The 15,998-nt window shown below is 36.3% G+C and overlaps 1 protein-coding gene and 1 pseudogene across 2 annotated transcripts in view; one reads left to right on the forward strand and one right to left on the reverse strand.

Moving 5' to 3' along the window:
• Nucleotides 1-15,998, reverse strand: part of ERBB4 (erb-b2 receptor tyrosine kinase 4) — a 1,129,145-nt gene that overhangs the window by 401,607 nt on the left and 711,540 nt on the right. The window lies entirely within an intron of this gene.
• On the forward strand, nucleotides 1,638-3,500 carry LOC128590573 (heterogeneous nuclear ribonucleoprotein A1-like; annotated as a pseudogene). The gene has a single exon (XR_008381295.1). The product of XR_008381295.1 is annotated as a heterogeneous nuclear ribonucleoprotein A1-like (transcript).

Consider the following 15,998-nt stretch of genomic DNA (forward strand, 5'->3'; position numbering starts at 1 on the left):
AACCTAGGTATCAGAAATGTTCATAGCAATGGAATAAAGTAAAACTTTATTTCACCAACATAAGCTTTTAATACTTTTCGTTCACTCTAAATAACAAGTTAACAGGTTATGAGATCTCACATTTGACAACACCTGCATTTGAGCACTTTGATATGGCCACATACAACATGAGAATCCAACACTGACAGTCTTTTATTCTGTAAAACTGAACATATATCAGGATGAAAATTGAGCAGAATACATTAAAACATAGGTTGGAAAATAAATTTAAAAAGAACACACACGTTACAGAAGTTCATGCTAAACTGGATTTGGAGAGGTAGAGTACCTACCCCAAGTTAGACTCATTCTAATGTTTCCATTCTTTATATAATAAAGAAACTCAATTTAGCTTCAAATATGCTTCACAGTTTTTCAAAATTTCAGAGGTAAATGTCAACTAGGTAGGCAAAGGCCTCCTCTGTGTCCACTCCAAACAAGTCTTACGCTAGGTGTATGCTATTCACTGGATTCTCTATCCCCATTCAGCAATGATAGAGATTTTCAGGGCCTTGTAAATAATTTTAGATAGATAATTACCCCCATCTCATCACCACTGCTCTGATAACTAGTCAAGTATCCCAGCATTTACTTTTTCTTATCATCTCTATGAACAGGATTATTACCCAAGATGGCAGGCTAGAAGAAATCATTGGAATTCATGCTTCCTAACATACTGCATTAAATAGGACTTATTTACTTAAACTTATGGTACTGTCTTCATCATATTAAAAAAGAAGTCATCCATTTGAATTATACATCTTTTCCACAAGAAACTAGACTAGTAATTCTGCAATCACAGGACAAATATAGCCTTAAGCCAGGGTGACACATTGATTTTTGTTCTTCCAAGGAACATCTTTAGTTGTCTGCACTTGAAAATGACAGAAAGTAAATAATCTGAATACAAAAATCCAAACAGCTACTGTAGCTTTGATACTTATCATGTCATGGCATTCAAATTAGTTTTCAGCAAATATTAACTATTATGTCTTATTCCATAGATAGCATCCCTCAGACTTGAAGTTTAAGTCACAGATCTGAAGGGGTTATTGGTTAGTATAAGTGATATGTATGCTGGGTATTCTGTCATTATTGAAAACAATTTTTTGTATCTTACAAATTCATAAGAATGTTTGTAGCATGGCATTCTTTATAAAAACACATCATTAAAACAAAAAAGTACATATTTCCCTTTAAGAGATGTAATAAATAAAACATATAATAAATAAACTATGATTCTATTTTATAATAGCCTTTTTGACTCTGATAATCAATTGGTTTTATAACATATCATTAGATATAATGCATTTAATACTATAAATCACCTCTTATCAAAAACTGATAATGTTTAAAAATATATAGCTGGAAAATTAGTGGATCCAGAATGGCTTAGATTCAGCAACTACAAATTGAAAATGATGCTAGGCATATAAAATAAATATGTGAAGCGGCATACGTAGGATAAAGATTGGAGCGATGCAGAGAGGGGCTGAGCAGCACGTGCCCTGCCCTGACATTAGATTAGTTGTGTGCAGATACGTTCGTTAGCTTACTCCTTTCTGCCTGTGGATGCTGCCGAGGAAGCATCATTAAAGTCTCTCTTCCCACTGCCGTCATGTCTAAGTCAGAGTCTCCTAAAGAGCCCGAACAGCTGCGGAAGCTCTTCATTGGAGGGTTGAGCTTTGAAACGACTGATGAGAGTCTGAGGAGCCATTCTGAGCAATGGGGAATGCTCACAGACTGCGTGGTAATGAGAGATCCAAACACCAAGTGCTCCAGGGGCCTTGGGTTTGTCACATAAGCCACCGTGGAGGAGGTGGATGCAGCAGTGAATGCAAGGCCACACAAGGTGGATGGAAGAGTTGTGGAACCAAAGAGAGCTGTTTTCAGAGAGGATTCTCAAAGACCTGGTGCCCACTTAACTGTGAAAAAGATCTTTGTTGGTGGTATTAAAGAAGATACTGAAGAACATCACTTAAGAGACTATTTTGAACAGTATGGGGAAAATGGAAGTGATTGAAATCATGACTGATCGAGGCAGTGGCAAGAAGAGAGGCTTTGCTTTTGTTACGTTTGATGACCATGATTCTGTGGATAAGATTGTCATTCAGAAATACCATACTGTGAATGGCCACAACTGTGAAGTAAGGAAAGCCCTGTCAAAGCAAGAGATGGCTACTGCTTCGTCCAGCCAAAGAGGTCAAAGTGGTTCTGGAAACTTTGGTGGGGGTCGTGGAGGTGTTTTTGGTGAAAATGACAACTTTGGCCATGGAGGAAACTTCAGTGGTCGTGGTGGCTTTGGTGGCAGCCGTGGTGGTGGTGGTGGATATGGTGGCAGTGGGGATGGCTACAAGGGATTTGGTAATGATGGTGGTTATGGAGGAGGCGGCCCTGGTTACTCTGGAGGAAGGAGAGGCTATGGAAGTGGTGGACAGGGTTATGGAAACCAGGGCAGTGGCTATGGCGGGAGTGGCAGCTATGACAACTATAACAATGGAGGAGGCGGAGGTGGCTTTGGCCGTGGTAGTGGAAGGAATTTTGGAGGTGGTGGAAGTTACAATGATTTTGGCAATTACAACAATCAGTCATCAAATTTTGGACCTATGAAGGGAGGAAATTTGGAGGCAGAAGCTCTGGCCCTTATGGTGGTGGCAGCCAATACTTTGCCAAACCACGAAACCAAGGTGGCTATGGTGGTTCCAGTAGCAGCAGTAGCTATGGCAGTGACAGAAGGTTTTAATTATTCCCAGGAAACAAAGCTTAGCAGGAGAGGAGAGCCAGAGAAGTGACAGGGAAGCTACAGGTTACAACAGATTTGTGAACTCAGCCAAGCACAGTGGTGGCAGGCCCTAGCTGCTACAAAGAAGACATGTTTTAGACAATACTCATGTGTATGGGCAAAAAACTCGAGGACTGTATTTGTGACTAATTGTATAACAGGTTATTTTAGTTTCTGCTCTGTGGAAAGTGTAAAGCATTCCAACAAAGGGTTTTAATGTAGATTTTTTTTTTGTACCCATGCTGTTGATTGCTAAATGTAATAGTCTGATCATGATGCTGAATAAATGTGTCTTTTTTTTTTTTTTTAAATGTGCTGTGTAAAGTTAGTCTACTCTGAAGCCATTTTGGTAAACTTTCCAAAAGTGTGAAGCTAGAATTCCGTCAGGGTGATGCCAGGTTCTATTTGAAATTCATTTACAACCTGCTTGGGTGAAGAAGCCATTGTCTTCAGAAACCTTGGTGTAGTTGAACTGAGGGTTACTGTTGTGACCTGAAGCTCACCATTTAAAGGGGTCATCCAAGGAAAATCATGGAATTATTGGTTATAAGGGTGATTGTTGGCATATCCTATGCAATATATCTAAATTGAATAATGGTACCAGATAAAATTACAGATGAGAATGAAGCTTGTGTATCTACCATCATCATGTGTAATCAATAAACGATTTAATTCTCTTGAAAAAAAAAAAAAAGATTAGTTGTGTGCATGGAACCAGCTACACAGTGTGCATCAATGGGCCATACAGTGACTTCTGAATTTAAAAACCTGGGTTCAAATTTCAGTTTTGCAGCCAGGAAATCTCTAGAAATTTATTAAATATTTTCAAAAAACAGAGACTTTGTGAAGATAACACTCCTTTCACATATAGATGGAAAATAGTATAAGATTACATAAAACCTGCCTGTACAGTGTTTGACAAACAATAGATACCTAGAACGTTCTGGAATCTTTTCTTCTTCTCCCTTGCAGTCTCAATCAGGATGACTTTGGGTGAAATGTAGTGCAGAGGTCTCACATGGCACTTCAAATAGGGAGCCTTATCACTGCGCATGGTTAGGACTCCGGAAATAAGGCAGTCCCATGGTTTGTTAACTCACGTGTTTAAGGATGTCCTCATTCTCAGGTTCTCTTCATTTTTTTGCTCTTGTCATTCTCAGTGTCCATCTTTCTTTATGACTTAAGGGGAAGGGAAGCTTTCCCAGAAACCTCTCAGCAGAATTAATTTCACAGATCTTAGAAATAACTACACAGAATTCCCATCCTCTAATCAAAACCTAGCAAGGAGAACAGACCACCATTTTTTGTGCATATTCAGACTTAGCTCTGGGATAGGACCTTCTTCCCTGAGGAATGGATAGAAAACATAGGGATGTTCTGTTTAGCAGGAAGAAAAGGTAATGAATTTGGACTGGCAAGTAATTGTGTGTACTCATGTTGGGTCTGTAAATATATTAATTTTCACTTCTAATAGTTTTATGATAAGCATAACTATTCAAGCAGAAGGAGAATACTTGGCTAACAATGCCCATATTTCCACGATGGGTCATTCTAATATCAAGCTAAATGAATAATTGGACTCTAATCTTAGTAAATCTTAAACTACATTTCCTTAAAATATCTATTTTAAAAATGAAACTTTCCAGAGGAATCCTGGTTTATTTAAGAGATAAAAGTAGATCCGCCTGGTAGAACTGAAGCATGGCCTGTGACTGTCCCAGTTCATTGGAGGTCACACTTAGACACCTATTCAGAACATTTACTAAGACCGTGAGTGCGGTGGATCTTTATAGTCCCTTCTGGAACTATAGTCATCTGTCCTTGAACTTGTCAATGTGTCATCCTATAGCACATCAGTTTGCTCTATGTGTCTTTGATGGGCTACATATTTTTGTTATAGAACAAAAGGATGATATGAAGATATCGGAAAAATTACCATACAACACAATTTAAAGACTAGTTGAAAGGAAAACAAAGCAAAATTTCTATGAATTTACCCTGAAGCAAAACTGGAGGCAGTGCAAAAAAATTCTAGTCCCCCTAAAAGGCAGGTGGCAAAGTCATCATAACTGCTCAACAACTCACAGGTTCTAACAGCAGATCTCAAAGTAGTGATGAAGGAAATAGCTACTGCTGCTAACCATGGGTCAGGTGTAACACCCCTATGGAGGGCCTAAACCACAAGTTTGCTATGATATTTCTGTGTGAATTTTTGTTTTGTCAAAAAGTGTGTCACTTAAAAAAAAAAAAAAAGGCAACTGATTTTAAGAGCAAAAGATATTCTTTAATAAAACCACAATAGAACAGGAAAATGTATTACTTTATTCAAAATCAATTAGGACACCTAGGTGATCAACAAAAAATTTCTTAAAAGACTAAATGATGATCTAATTTGATGTCATAAATTTGAAAGTGGCCAGTACAAGAAATAGTAACTCTTGACAAATGTTAATAGAATTTGTTAGGGAATCTGAATCCTAGAAGAAGGATGGAACTAGGGTCAAATGGTCAATAGCAGGGTGAAATTTGAAGAGCTTTGCCCATTTAAAGGACCATCTTGAGAAATCATGAAAGATCTGGCTTACATGGAGAATCTGAAGTTTCCTACGGGGGACCAAATCTCAGATTATAAAGTCAGTTAACAACTTTTTAAAATCTATTTGTACATTTTAAAATTATTTCCCTAAGGTATATGTAGCCCAAAGCTCTACATTCAAAGCACAAAATGCCACCATAATCCTTATTGAGAAATCCTACAGTCTCCTTGTGTGGGATATATTTCTTTAATATTTTTAGGCAAAGATTGTTATTTAAGTCCATTAACCATGCAAAGGCTGATGGAATATTCAATCACAGGGAGTATCTTAGTAGATTTAATCACCACCCCGAGCTCTCCTTTATTAACCATCTCTGCCCACCATCTCACAACTCTGCTTCTGTAAAAGCTTATGAAGGGTAATAAAAATACATCTTTTTAAAGTTGATGGAGTAAATCACCCAGATAAATCTCCAGAAATATTTGGCTCCAATGTGATTTCTCAGTCCTCTGCTGTGTCATTTGTCTGACCCAGTGTAAGTTATCTCTGAGGACTCTGCCTAAGACTACTCATGACATTTGAACTGTTACATATTCAGGAACACATTAACGTGCCATGTGGGGAATATTTAGATATTAGTTTAGAACTTTTGATGATTGGGAAAAAGAAGGCATGTGGGGCTATTAAATGGCTTTTTTATTTGGGCCAGTGATAAAATTTCATCTTATGACACATGACGAAAGCAAAGCCATGGTCAAGAAATAGAATGATCACTAATTTGTGACAGACCCTAAAACATTTAATCAACATCATCCCTCTCACTTCCTACTCACCTGTTCCTTTCTTCAAATTCCTATCTCAATATGTATGACTTTGACATTGTATTTTTGGTAGGTTCTGATTGAGATAAATTCTTTGCCTAAGGGTATCTTGGCCAAGGTGCTTTGGAAGGAAGCTGCAGTACCACAGAGTGAGCCATAATCAGATTATGTGAGAATACAATCAAATGTTGACCCAAAGGAGGCAACAGTGAAAATGCTAAAGCCACAGGCAGCCTGACCCACAGAGAACAGAGCATGTGTTTGAGGAACCCCACTGAGAACCTGGAGGGCGCAGGGTGTGATGAAGGAGCCATGCAGAACCAGGACTGGGACACTTAAGGATTGCATGTGTCTAGCAATGTTGAAAAGTGCAAAGAAAATGTTAAATACAAATAGTGTAAGGTCAGCAATATCATGTTAGAGCCTTATGCCGATTTCTGTGTCTAAAAATAAGTAGCTTCATATGTAGCTTGCTTCTGTTATGAAAAAGTTAGAAGGAACAAGTTAATGATTTAAAAATATTTTGTAAATGATGGCTGTGTGGGTTCCCCGGAATACTTCATATTTAGAAATCTACTGAAAGGACCTGGGGTACTCAGAATACAGTTGCGTTCATGGATAAAATTGATTACAGCAACCAAAATATGGATATACATCCAGATCATAAGTGTAAAAAGTCATAGGCTGAGTCTGCAAGAATCCTTGTGCAGCCTCACTTATAACTGTGTCCCCCGTGAGGACTGACAGAGAGAGCATTCCTCCAGAAATGCAGCAGTGTGTTTCTTCTCTTGCAGAAACATCACACACTTTGGAGACTTGGCACTCAAAGAGGCGGGTCACATACGTAGCTGCTCTCTGCCTAATGCTAAAATTACAGACTCATAGGAGGAAAACAGGTTCGCAGAGTCAACCACATTGTTCACACACACAATCTAGGAACAATAATGTACATTTATCAGTCGAGGAATGGTGTGAACACTATAGATATCCAAGTTCCCAGATACCCGTCAAGGGCCAACTCGTGCACAAACCTTTCTAAACATAGCAGTGTTGGGTCTGCATGGTTTAACTCTTTTCTGCATGATGGCAGCTGCAAAGTAGCTTGCTATGCGTTGTTATATAATGTTATAGTAATATTTTAAGCTGGCAAATACTATATAAAAGGATGTTATTAAATTATAAGAAAACTTTAGTTTCAGTAAAGAATGATGTGTTAACATAACATAAAAGGAGCCAAATGGTTAAACATAATAGTAGAGAAAGTTAAATCAAAATATTGTTCCCTTTCTAAAAAGGAAGCCAGTTTATAGGCAATGAAAGAAAAATGCCATTAAACAGCTTTACCTTTAAAACTTATATACTTCCAAAGGTATTTTATTATAAAATGCAGTTAAATCACAAATTTTGGTGGTTAAACTATAAATATGGAAATATTTTATATATATATGATCTATTTTAAAATTTTATAATTCCATAACTGTATCTTATACACACTAAATTGTTGATATGTTAATCAACATATCAATGTTAATCCTACTCCAAATTTATTTAACCTTGAATCTATTCAATTATAGCTAAGCAAAATGGAGAAAACCTAACAAGTTTTCACCAAAATGCTTACAAAATTCAGACATAAAATCTAAAGGAAAAGGTTAAAAGCACTTGTGTTATTGAACCAGTAGTCAAGTGAATGACTTTAAAACTCCCTTTAAGTTCATAAAGGGCCCTTATATAGACTCTCTGTACCAAAGAAAGCACCAGAGGCTTAATCTAAAGAATCTAAAGCATGAAGGATTAAGCTTAGATAAAAGGAAGAATTTACAGACACTGAGAATTGTTTAATACAGACATGTATCACAGATGCTTCTCTGGAAACATTAAGACTGAAAGGCTTAAGTAGCAAAGTGTTGACAATCACAGACTCTCAACCCAGACTGTTTAGGTCTGAATCTGCCTCTTATTAACCGTGTAACCTTGGGCAAGTTATTTAACTTCTCTGTGACTGTAGTTTGCTCATCTGTAAAATTGGATAGTAATGGCATTTATGTGAAAGCCCTGGAATAGGCTCCGTCATCCCTCTAGACAGAGGTGCCCATTAACTAATGTTATCATTTTGTATAAATAACATATATTATGTGTCCATGTGTTACATGGCTTAGCAAATAAAGAAAGATGGTGGAACAATGAGATTATAGAGGTGAATCAGAAACGGTTCATGTTTTAGAAGAAACGTATCACCAAGTGGAGAAGCCATAGATACGCCTGCAAATCACACGGGGAGAAGTTCTAGGGGCCAACGCTGAGGGTTGGCTGAATGTCCAAGTGGACGGGCATGGGTGCCATCATTCAGATGGTGAATTACACGGTGTCATTTCATGTGCAACAGCCGTGAAATCACAGAGTGAAGAGTGGGAATGGCAGAGCACAGAGTCAACAGTGGAGGGTGCTTCACCCTCACTTAATGTGTTTGCTTTCAACGTAACTTAACCTGCTGTAATTTTCAACGTCCTGCTTGATGGAGTTTAGGAAAGTTTGTTATATGAGTAATTGCTTTTTGTGTGTGTATGTAGTAATGGGGGCAGGCAGTAATTTGATCTTATCTGAAAGTTATCTAAGCTCTTGACTTCTAATAAGAGCTGACTATCAGACACCACAGCTCCATAGCCACTGCTTCAGCCACTCCCTCTCCATGCTTAGCAGATAACTTTAAAACAAGTATTAATATTACATATGATATAGCTTTGCCCATAAATTGCAGAACTTTTTCCACTTATTACTTAATTTATAATTAGTTACTAGGGATAGGCATAGTTTAAAAAAATTGCTGTTATAAAAAGTAAGATATTAAAAGTGAAATCATTTTAACCATTCTCTTCCCATTGTCCTTCTCATTTCAATCCTCAAAAACAAATAAAATTCACACACTTTATTAGAATTTCAGACATTTTTTTTGTTACGTGGGTATATCTGAAAATGTCAGTAAAAAATTCGCATTTCATCACATATAAACAAAATTCAATAATATTATTAGACATTTTGACACAGGATTCCACCACGCAAGGATAGACAGAAGGCTCCCCATTCTCTAGGCCCAGGTGAGCTCAGAGGTCAGTCCCCCAGGCTGCCTTTTCAGGCACAAACAGGCTGCCTTTTTTGGGACACACCCTCTGGACTCTGATAAGATCATGAACAAAGCAGCCTGTGATGGTTTTTGGGTGGTTCCACCTTGAGTAGGGGCACACACCCTAATCCCTTCTCAGAGACAAAGACTATAAAAGACCTGACAACCTCGCCCTAGTGAAGGAAGAACTACATTCATTCATTTGCACTACCAACTGCCAGCCACGTGTAATCCTTTAGACTTAAGACCCTAGATAAAAAGCCCACATGGAGACTCCTGAGGGAGTTCTTCAGTTCTTTCCTCCTTCCAGAAGCTCTGGTACTTTTTACTTCTTCTGTATTCCTTTCTAACTTCTAATAAAAGTCCTATATTACCACTGATCTGTGGTCTGTGGGTTCATTCTTCAAATCCCCAAGACCAAGGACCTACTGAAAAGCGAAACTCTGGTATCAATTTCTTAATAATTTTTTTTATTGTTTGAACATACAATTGAAATAAAACAAATAATTCCAGAAACACAAAATGAGTCTATGATTAAGGCTAAAACTGACTAGGAAATCACATTTCTTGTTTTAACATATGGTATAGTGTCGACTGGATCACCTTCAAACGTGTTAGTTAGAACTAAAACTAGTGAACCCTGACTTTTCCCCCAAGAAAAAGCTATCTTTCTAAGCATTCTCCTGTGAAATTTGCTTACAGCAAGAGAAAAGAAAAGCAACAATGATTTACCAACTGAATAAGCTTAGGCAATTTTATTGTATGTGCATTCTTGATGCTTAATACAACAATGGATCACCTCTTTGCTTGGAGTTAAGGATAGATTTTTCATAATACAGCCTCATAAACAAAGAGGCAAAAGATGGATTAAAAAAAGAAGAAGAAGAAGAAAGAAAACCTAATCGTCACTCTTCACTTTCATGTATCTTTTCTGTGCTTTCAGCTCCAGTTCCCTTAAAGGAAGATTTTCATGGACAATAGATATATGCATACAAGATATAATAAAAAATAAAACTTGATCATTAGGAAAGACGTGACACTTATGTGATGAAAGCAGGGAAAACTGTATCTTTAGCATTAAGGTAAAAAAGATTCAAAATATTGTTTGCCTGATCCCCCAAATAATTCTTTTTTTTTGCAGTTTTTGTCTGGGGCTGGGTTTGAACCTGCCACCTCTGGTATATGGGGCCGGCACCCTACTCACTGAGCCACAGGCACCACCCTCCCCAAATAATTCTTAACTAGGTTTTGCCAGATACTTAAAACTCTTTTCCATAGTACAGTGGATCCATATCATGAAATGACAGTCATAGATCATCATTCAACATTGTGATCATCATAACAATAATAGCTATATGCCCTTGAGTTTCTCTCCTGCAGCAAAATCATTGACTAAAGTTTCTACAATCCAAATCCCTCTATAAATGCACAGATATTTCTGTGCATTTGGTTTAAAAGCTAAATTAAGTCAATTAAGAAATGCATCTTGATTTATTTCTTAAGTGGCACTGAATGCTATTTTTTGACATTCATAGTCTATGTAGGGTGTTAGGTCAGGGGTCTCCAAGAGGAGAGTGTGTACACTCCTGAGAATGTACAAAAAGATTCATTAGGTTAAAGAAATCAAATGTTAGAAGTTCTACTTCTATTAATTGTTTTAATTTAAAAGTAAGAAGAAAAACTAAGCTTTGCTGATAGGTGATGCGGACTAATGCTGGTTCCCTGTTTTGTGGTGTTGCACAGTCCTGTCTTGTGCACAGGATGAAGGATGCCTGAGGGAAAGGCTGAGGCCACCGAGAGTAAAGGCCGACAGGGAAGCAGAGCTCTCTGCCCCACTGTCATTGCACAGGCTACACGCTTGCTCTCAGCAAATAGCAGTTTCCTGCAGTTTACAGGGATGGGCCTGCTTAAGTGAGCTGATAGATTACATTGTCTTATTTTAATTAAACTAACCCTCACAAAAAAGCACAATAGCTTTAAAAAAGTTATTTAAAACTATTGAGGAGAACTCTAATAGGACAAGCACAGGAAAATACAGTCGGACAAGTTTTCATCCACACTACATAGCAGGAGCTGTGATGCTCTAATCAAATCTGACAAGAAAAGTCTAGAAAACTATGCAGTATAGATTTATGTCCAATATCATTAATGGCGAACCTTGCCCAGTGAGGTTTTATGCTTGAAATATTAGCTAAGAATTGAAGTGCACTTAAGTAATTTTTAAATACAGTATTTTTTCAACACGGCGGAGAGTGCAATTTAAAGTGTGAAGATCATCCTTCAACTGAGACACTTGCCAACTGCGTTAGACTAAGTTAAACATTTTCATAATGTTAAATAATAAAATCAATTATTTCTGTATTCCCTAAATTGATGGCATAAACTAATATTTGCTTAGACTGGTCAATTCTATTACAGAGAAAAATGTAATTAAAGTGCACTGGGCCAAATTTAACACTAATTTGAGCATTGAGAATTTGAAATAATAAAATATTAATTTACTTTATGTGGAAATTTTTAGGTAATTCTCTCTTCAAAAAATAAAATAGAGACTCTTATAACTCCAAGGCTGGCAAGATGAAGTTACACTGTATCATTTTCTAGTATGTCACATCTTTGTTTACAGGTGGGGGAAGACTTCTGAGTGATTTTGGTAACTACTGGGCTATTTTAACACTAACATCTAATATAATAAAAATTAAGTTTTACAACTGCAACCATATCAACCAAAGTTCCTCAAGTGATGATTCTAATCACAGTTTCTAAAAAACTTGTGTCTGGCATTCAACACATTGTTTAACCATGACAAAATGCTTTGAAGGCAGCAAAATGAGTGCCGTCACACACAATCTTGTTAGTTTCGAAGGCCACATCTTTTGAAATGCTAAAGAAATGCTCGCAAAACAAAATGTAGCATGAAGGCAAGATATACTATCAATACAACAGTTACATATTTGAGTATTTTAAAAACGTGTTCTCCATATTTTCATTTATTCTCCAACATATTTCATGTATTTTTATTCTATTCGTATTTTATTTAATCAGTTAGGGATCTAGTACAATATTTAATCACACAAGGCCTTCAAAAATATTTTCCTTGTGCAAAATATGGCTTTTTATAATACTCAAATGTAAATAACCTTTTCACATGTGATTTTTAGAGCAGAGTTACATATTATATTTAATTGATTGGGGCTATGCAGTAAAATTTATCACAAGCTATGGATCCATCAGTTGAATGATGGGAATTTATAGCCTAGTTAATCTGGACAAATATTAAAAAGTTGGACATGGCTAATTCAGCACTTAGAAATAAACATGCCCATTTCTGCCTGCCAATTTATGTTTCAATGATTGTTTTAAAAATGTCCCAGAATTACCCTCAAGGTAGCATATATTAATTATAATCCCGCCTCCAATTTTTAACCACATCTTTGCTTATTATGCCAAAAGTGATGACAGAAAATAGCAATTTATCAATTATTGAATTAAATTATCGCTTATATTGGGAGGCCGATGTAGGTGGATCACCTGAGCTCACGAGTTCGAGATTAACTTGAACAAGAGTGAGACCCCTTCTCTAAAAACTAGTCAGGCTTTGTGGCGGGCGCCTGTAGTCCCAGCTACTCTGAAGGCTAAGGCAAGAGAATCACTTAAGCCCAAGAGTTTGAGGTTGCTGAGAGCTGTGATGCCCCGGCATTCTACAGAATGCGACAAAGCAAGACTCTTTCTCAAAAAAAAGAAAAAATTATTGCTTATAAATTGTCTTTAATAACAGTAGTCTTGAGCTTTTGACATACTGGACACATCAAAAAAGAAACAAGGTTGTCAATATTTTTGTGTGATTACTGGTAGGAGGTAATAAGGTTTATACATGTATTAGCAAATATTTTTTCTTATTAATTTGATGAGTTTGAGATCTCAGATAAATACGTTTTCTAATTTTTCTGATGTAAATCTATAAAGTATTACTTCATTCAAATATAAGATAACACTTCATTCAAACATAAGGTCACACTTCATTTAAAACTTGAGATAAATATTTTCACCAAAATCATTTCTGGAAAGATTATTTTCATGAGTTAAATTATTTTATTTATGGTAGTCTCAACTGTCAAGGCTTTGTGCAACTCAGCATGCATATATCGTAAAGGTAATGGATATGACACAGAATGTCTCTTCTCTTCTTTGCCACACTGTGATATTTAAATACAAAGGAACTGCAATTAAACCTTGTCAAAACATTTTATTTTGCTACTCAGGCACGTTCTCTTATATTAGGAATACTTTTCCCAACAAAATGAGTTTATTTAATTTCCTGCTCACTCTGAATAATAAAATTTAAAAGATGCTCAAACCAAAGAAAACACATTTGGTTTCTCTCATAAACAGAGGTCATATGGACCCATCTATCTTTTTCTAATTTCTATGTCCCTAACGACTAGAACAATGCTTGGCTGGTGGTCAGTACTCAATAACTATTTCTTAACAAACCAAACAAATTATTTCCATAAGCAAATCTGACAGTTACATGATCTTGGAAAACTCACACTTGTTCCACTCCATCTATTTTTAAAATTATAAAATGCCTTCAATGGAGTATTTTTTTATTTTAACCGGGATTCATATACAATATGCAAAATTTAAAAAGCATGAACTAAGGAACATTATTCTCATCTATAATATTATTTTTGAGTATACACTTTTAATGATTTGCCTCTGTATTTATTTTTCCTTTTTGATTGCTTCTATATTTCTTTCTCTTGAATTTTTAGATGTATTCTTTTATCAATTAAAAAAAAGTTGTACTTTTTACTGTCTGAAGAAAATTATGTTCACAAAAGCTTGTCTAAATCAATAGATTTGTCCTAAAGCTTTGCTTCCTCAGCTGTACTGGCAGACCCTCATGTACACACACAGGCGTGTGATGTGCGGGCCCCACACACACAACGTGCAGCCCATCAAAGCAGGACAGTTTTGCGTAACATATGCCACCAATTGAAAAAGACTAGTATTAAAAAATTCTATTGCCTTCCAGGACTTGGAAGAAAACACATTTAAAGGATAGCTATGCTTCTAAACAAGTCATTGGCTGGCAGGAAAAAAGATTTTTAAAAAAATATTATTCTAGCTATCTTTAAGCTAGTTTTACATTCATGTTCCTTAATTTAGTTTTGTTCTATGTTCACATTTAAGATGTATGAAGTCTTAGCTAGCAAAAAAATTTTAATTTGCCTTATTGTTTTTTCACCTACTCAGAAAAAGCTATTCCATCTGTGTAAATATTGCAAATGAAAAGCCTCACTCCATAATTTAAAGGTGCATTTAACTGGTATTTGATAAATGTAGTACATGTAAAATTCTAAGCAGGTCTGATCTGACAGAATTTCTAAGAAAATATGTGAATGCCTTAATAATAATATTTAAATGAATGATGATGCCTTTCCAGATGAAGAAAATGAGTTTGAGAAGGCAAAAATGAATTGCCAACTTTCTTTTTTTTGTTGTTTCAGGTTCATTGAGGGTACAAGGAATAGGTTACACTGTTTGCATTTGTTAGGTAAAGTCTCTTGTAGTTGTGTCCTGACCCCAAGAGGTGTGCCATACACCATAACCCCCATCCCCTTCCCTACTCCCCTCTCTCTTCTCCCTCATTTCCCGGCCCCCCTCACTTGAACTGCTTTGAGTTTTTCACTTAATATGGGTTTGAAATGGATCATCTCTTGGCTTCTTATTAGAACTGAGTGCATTGGATTCTTGCTTCTTTGTTTTTGTGATAATTTACTAAGATGAATAAACTAGATTGTTTGCACTGCACTGTTTATCGCAGTTCAATTTACAATCGCCAAAGTGTGAATTGCCAGCTTCCCACAGAAAGCAAGAGGTTGAAGTGTGTTTTGAACAAGTCTGTCACAAGTCTGTCTGATGTTTTGTTTATTCAAGCCATACAGCCTTACACATAGTGATACTCTGTCATCTCTTGGTTCTCTATTCTGTTCCATACATCTAACTTTCTGTTTTTGTGCCAATAACATGCTATTTGCATCACCTTCGATTTATAGCATAGCCTGAAGTATTGTAATGTGATACCTCCTGATTTGTTCTTATTTCTGAGTAATGCGTTTGTTATTCAAGGTTTTTTCTGATTCCATATAAAACGAAGTACTATTTTTTCAAGTTCTTTAAAGTATGACAATGGTGCTTTAATAAGGATTGCATTAAATCTGTAGATTGCTTTGAGTAGTATGGACATTTTAACAATGTTGATTCTTCCAAGCCATGAGAATGGTATGTTTTTCCATTTGTTAACATCTTCAGCTATTTCTTTTCTCATAGTTTCATAGTAATCTTCATAGAGATCTTTCACATCCTCTGTTAGGTAAATTCCCAGATATTTTATCTTCTTTGGCACTATTGTAAAAGGAATAGAGTCCTTGACTATATTTTCAGCTTGACTATTGTTGGCATATATAAAAGCTACTGACTTGTAAGTATTAATTTTTTATCCTGAGATGCTGCTGCATTCCTTGATCACTTCTAAGAGTTTTGAAGTTGAGTCCCTGGGATTTTCTAGGTATAGGATCATATCGTCTATGAAGAGTGAGAGTTTGATCTCCTCTGATCCTATTTAGATACCCTTGATTGCCTTCTCTTGCTTCATTGCGATGGCTAAGACTTCCATTACTATGTTGAATAGC

The sequence above is a fragment of the Nycticebus coucang genome, chromosome 7 (assembly GCF_027406575.1).
Source record: "Nycticebus coucang isolate mNycCou1 chromosome 7, mNycCou1.pri, whole genome shotgun sequence".
NCBI lineage: Eukaryota > Metazoa > Chordata > Mammalia > Primates > Lorisidae > Nycticebus > Nycticebus coucang.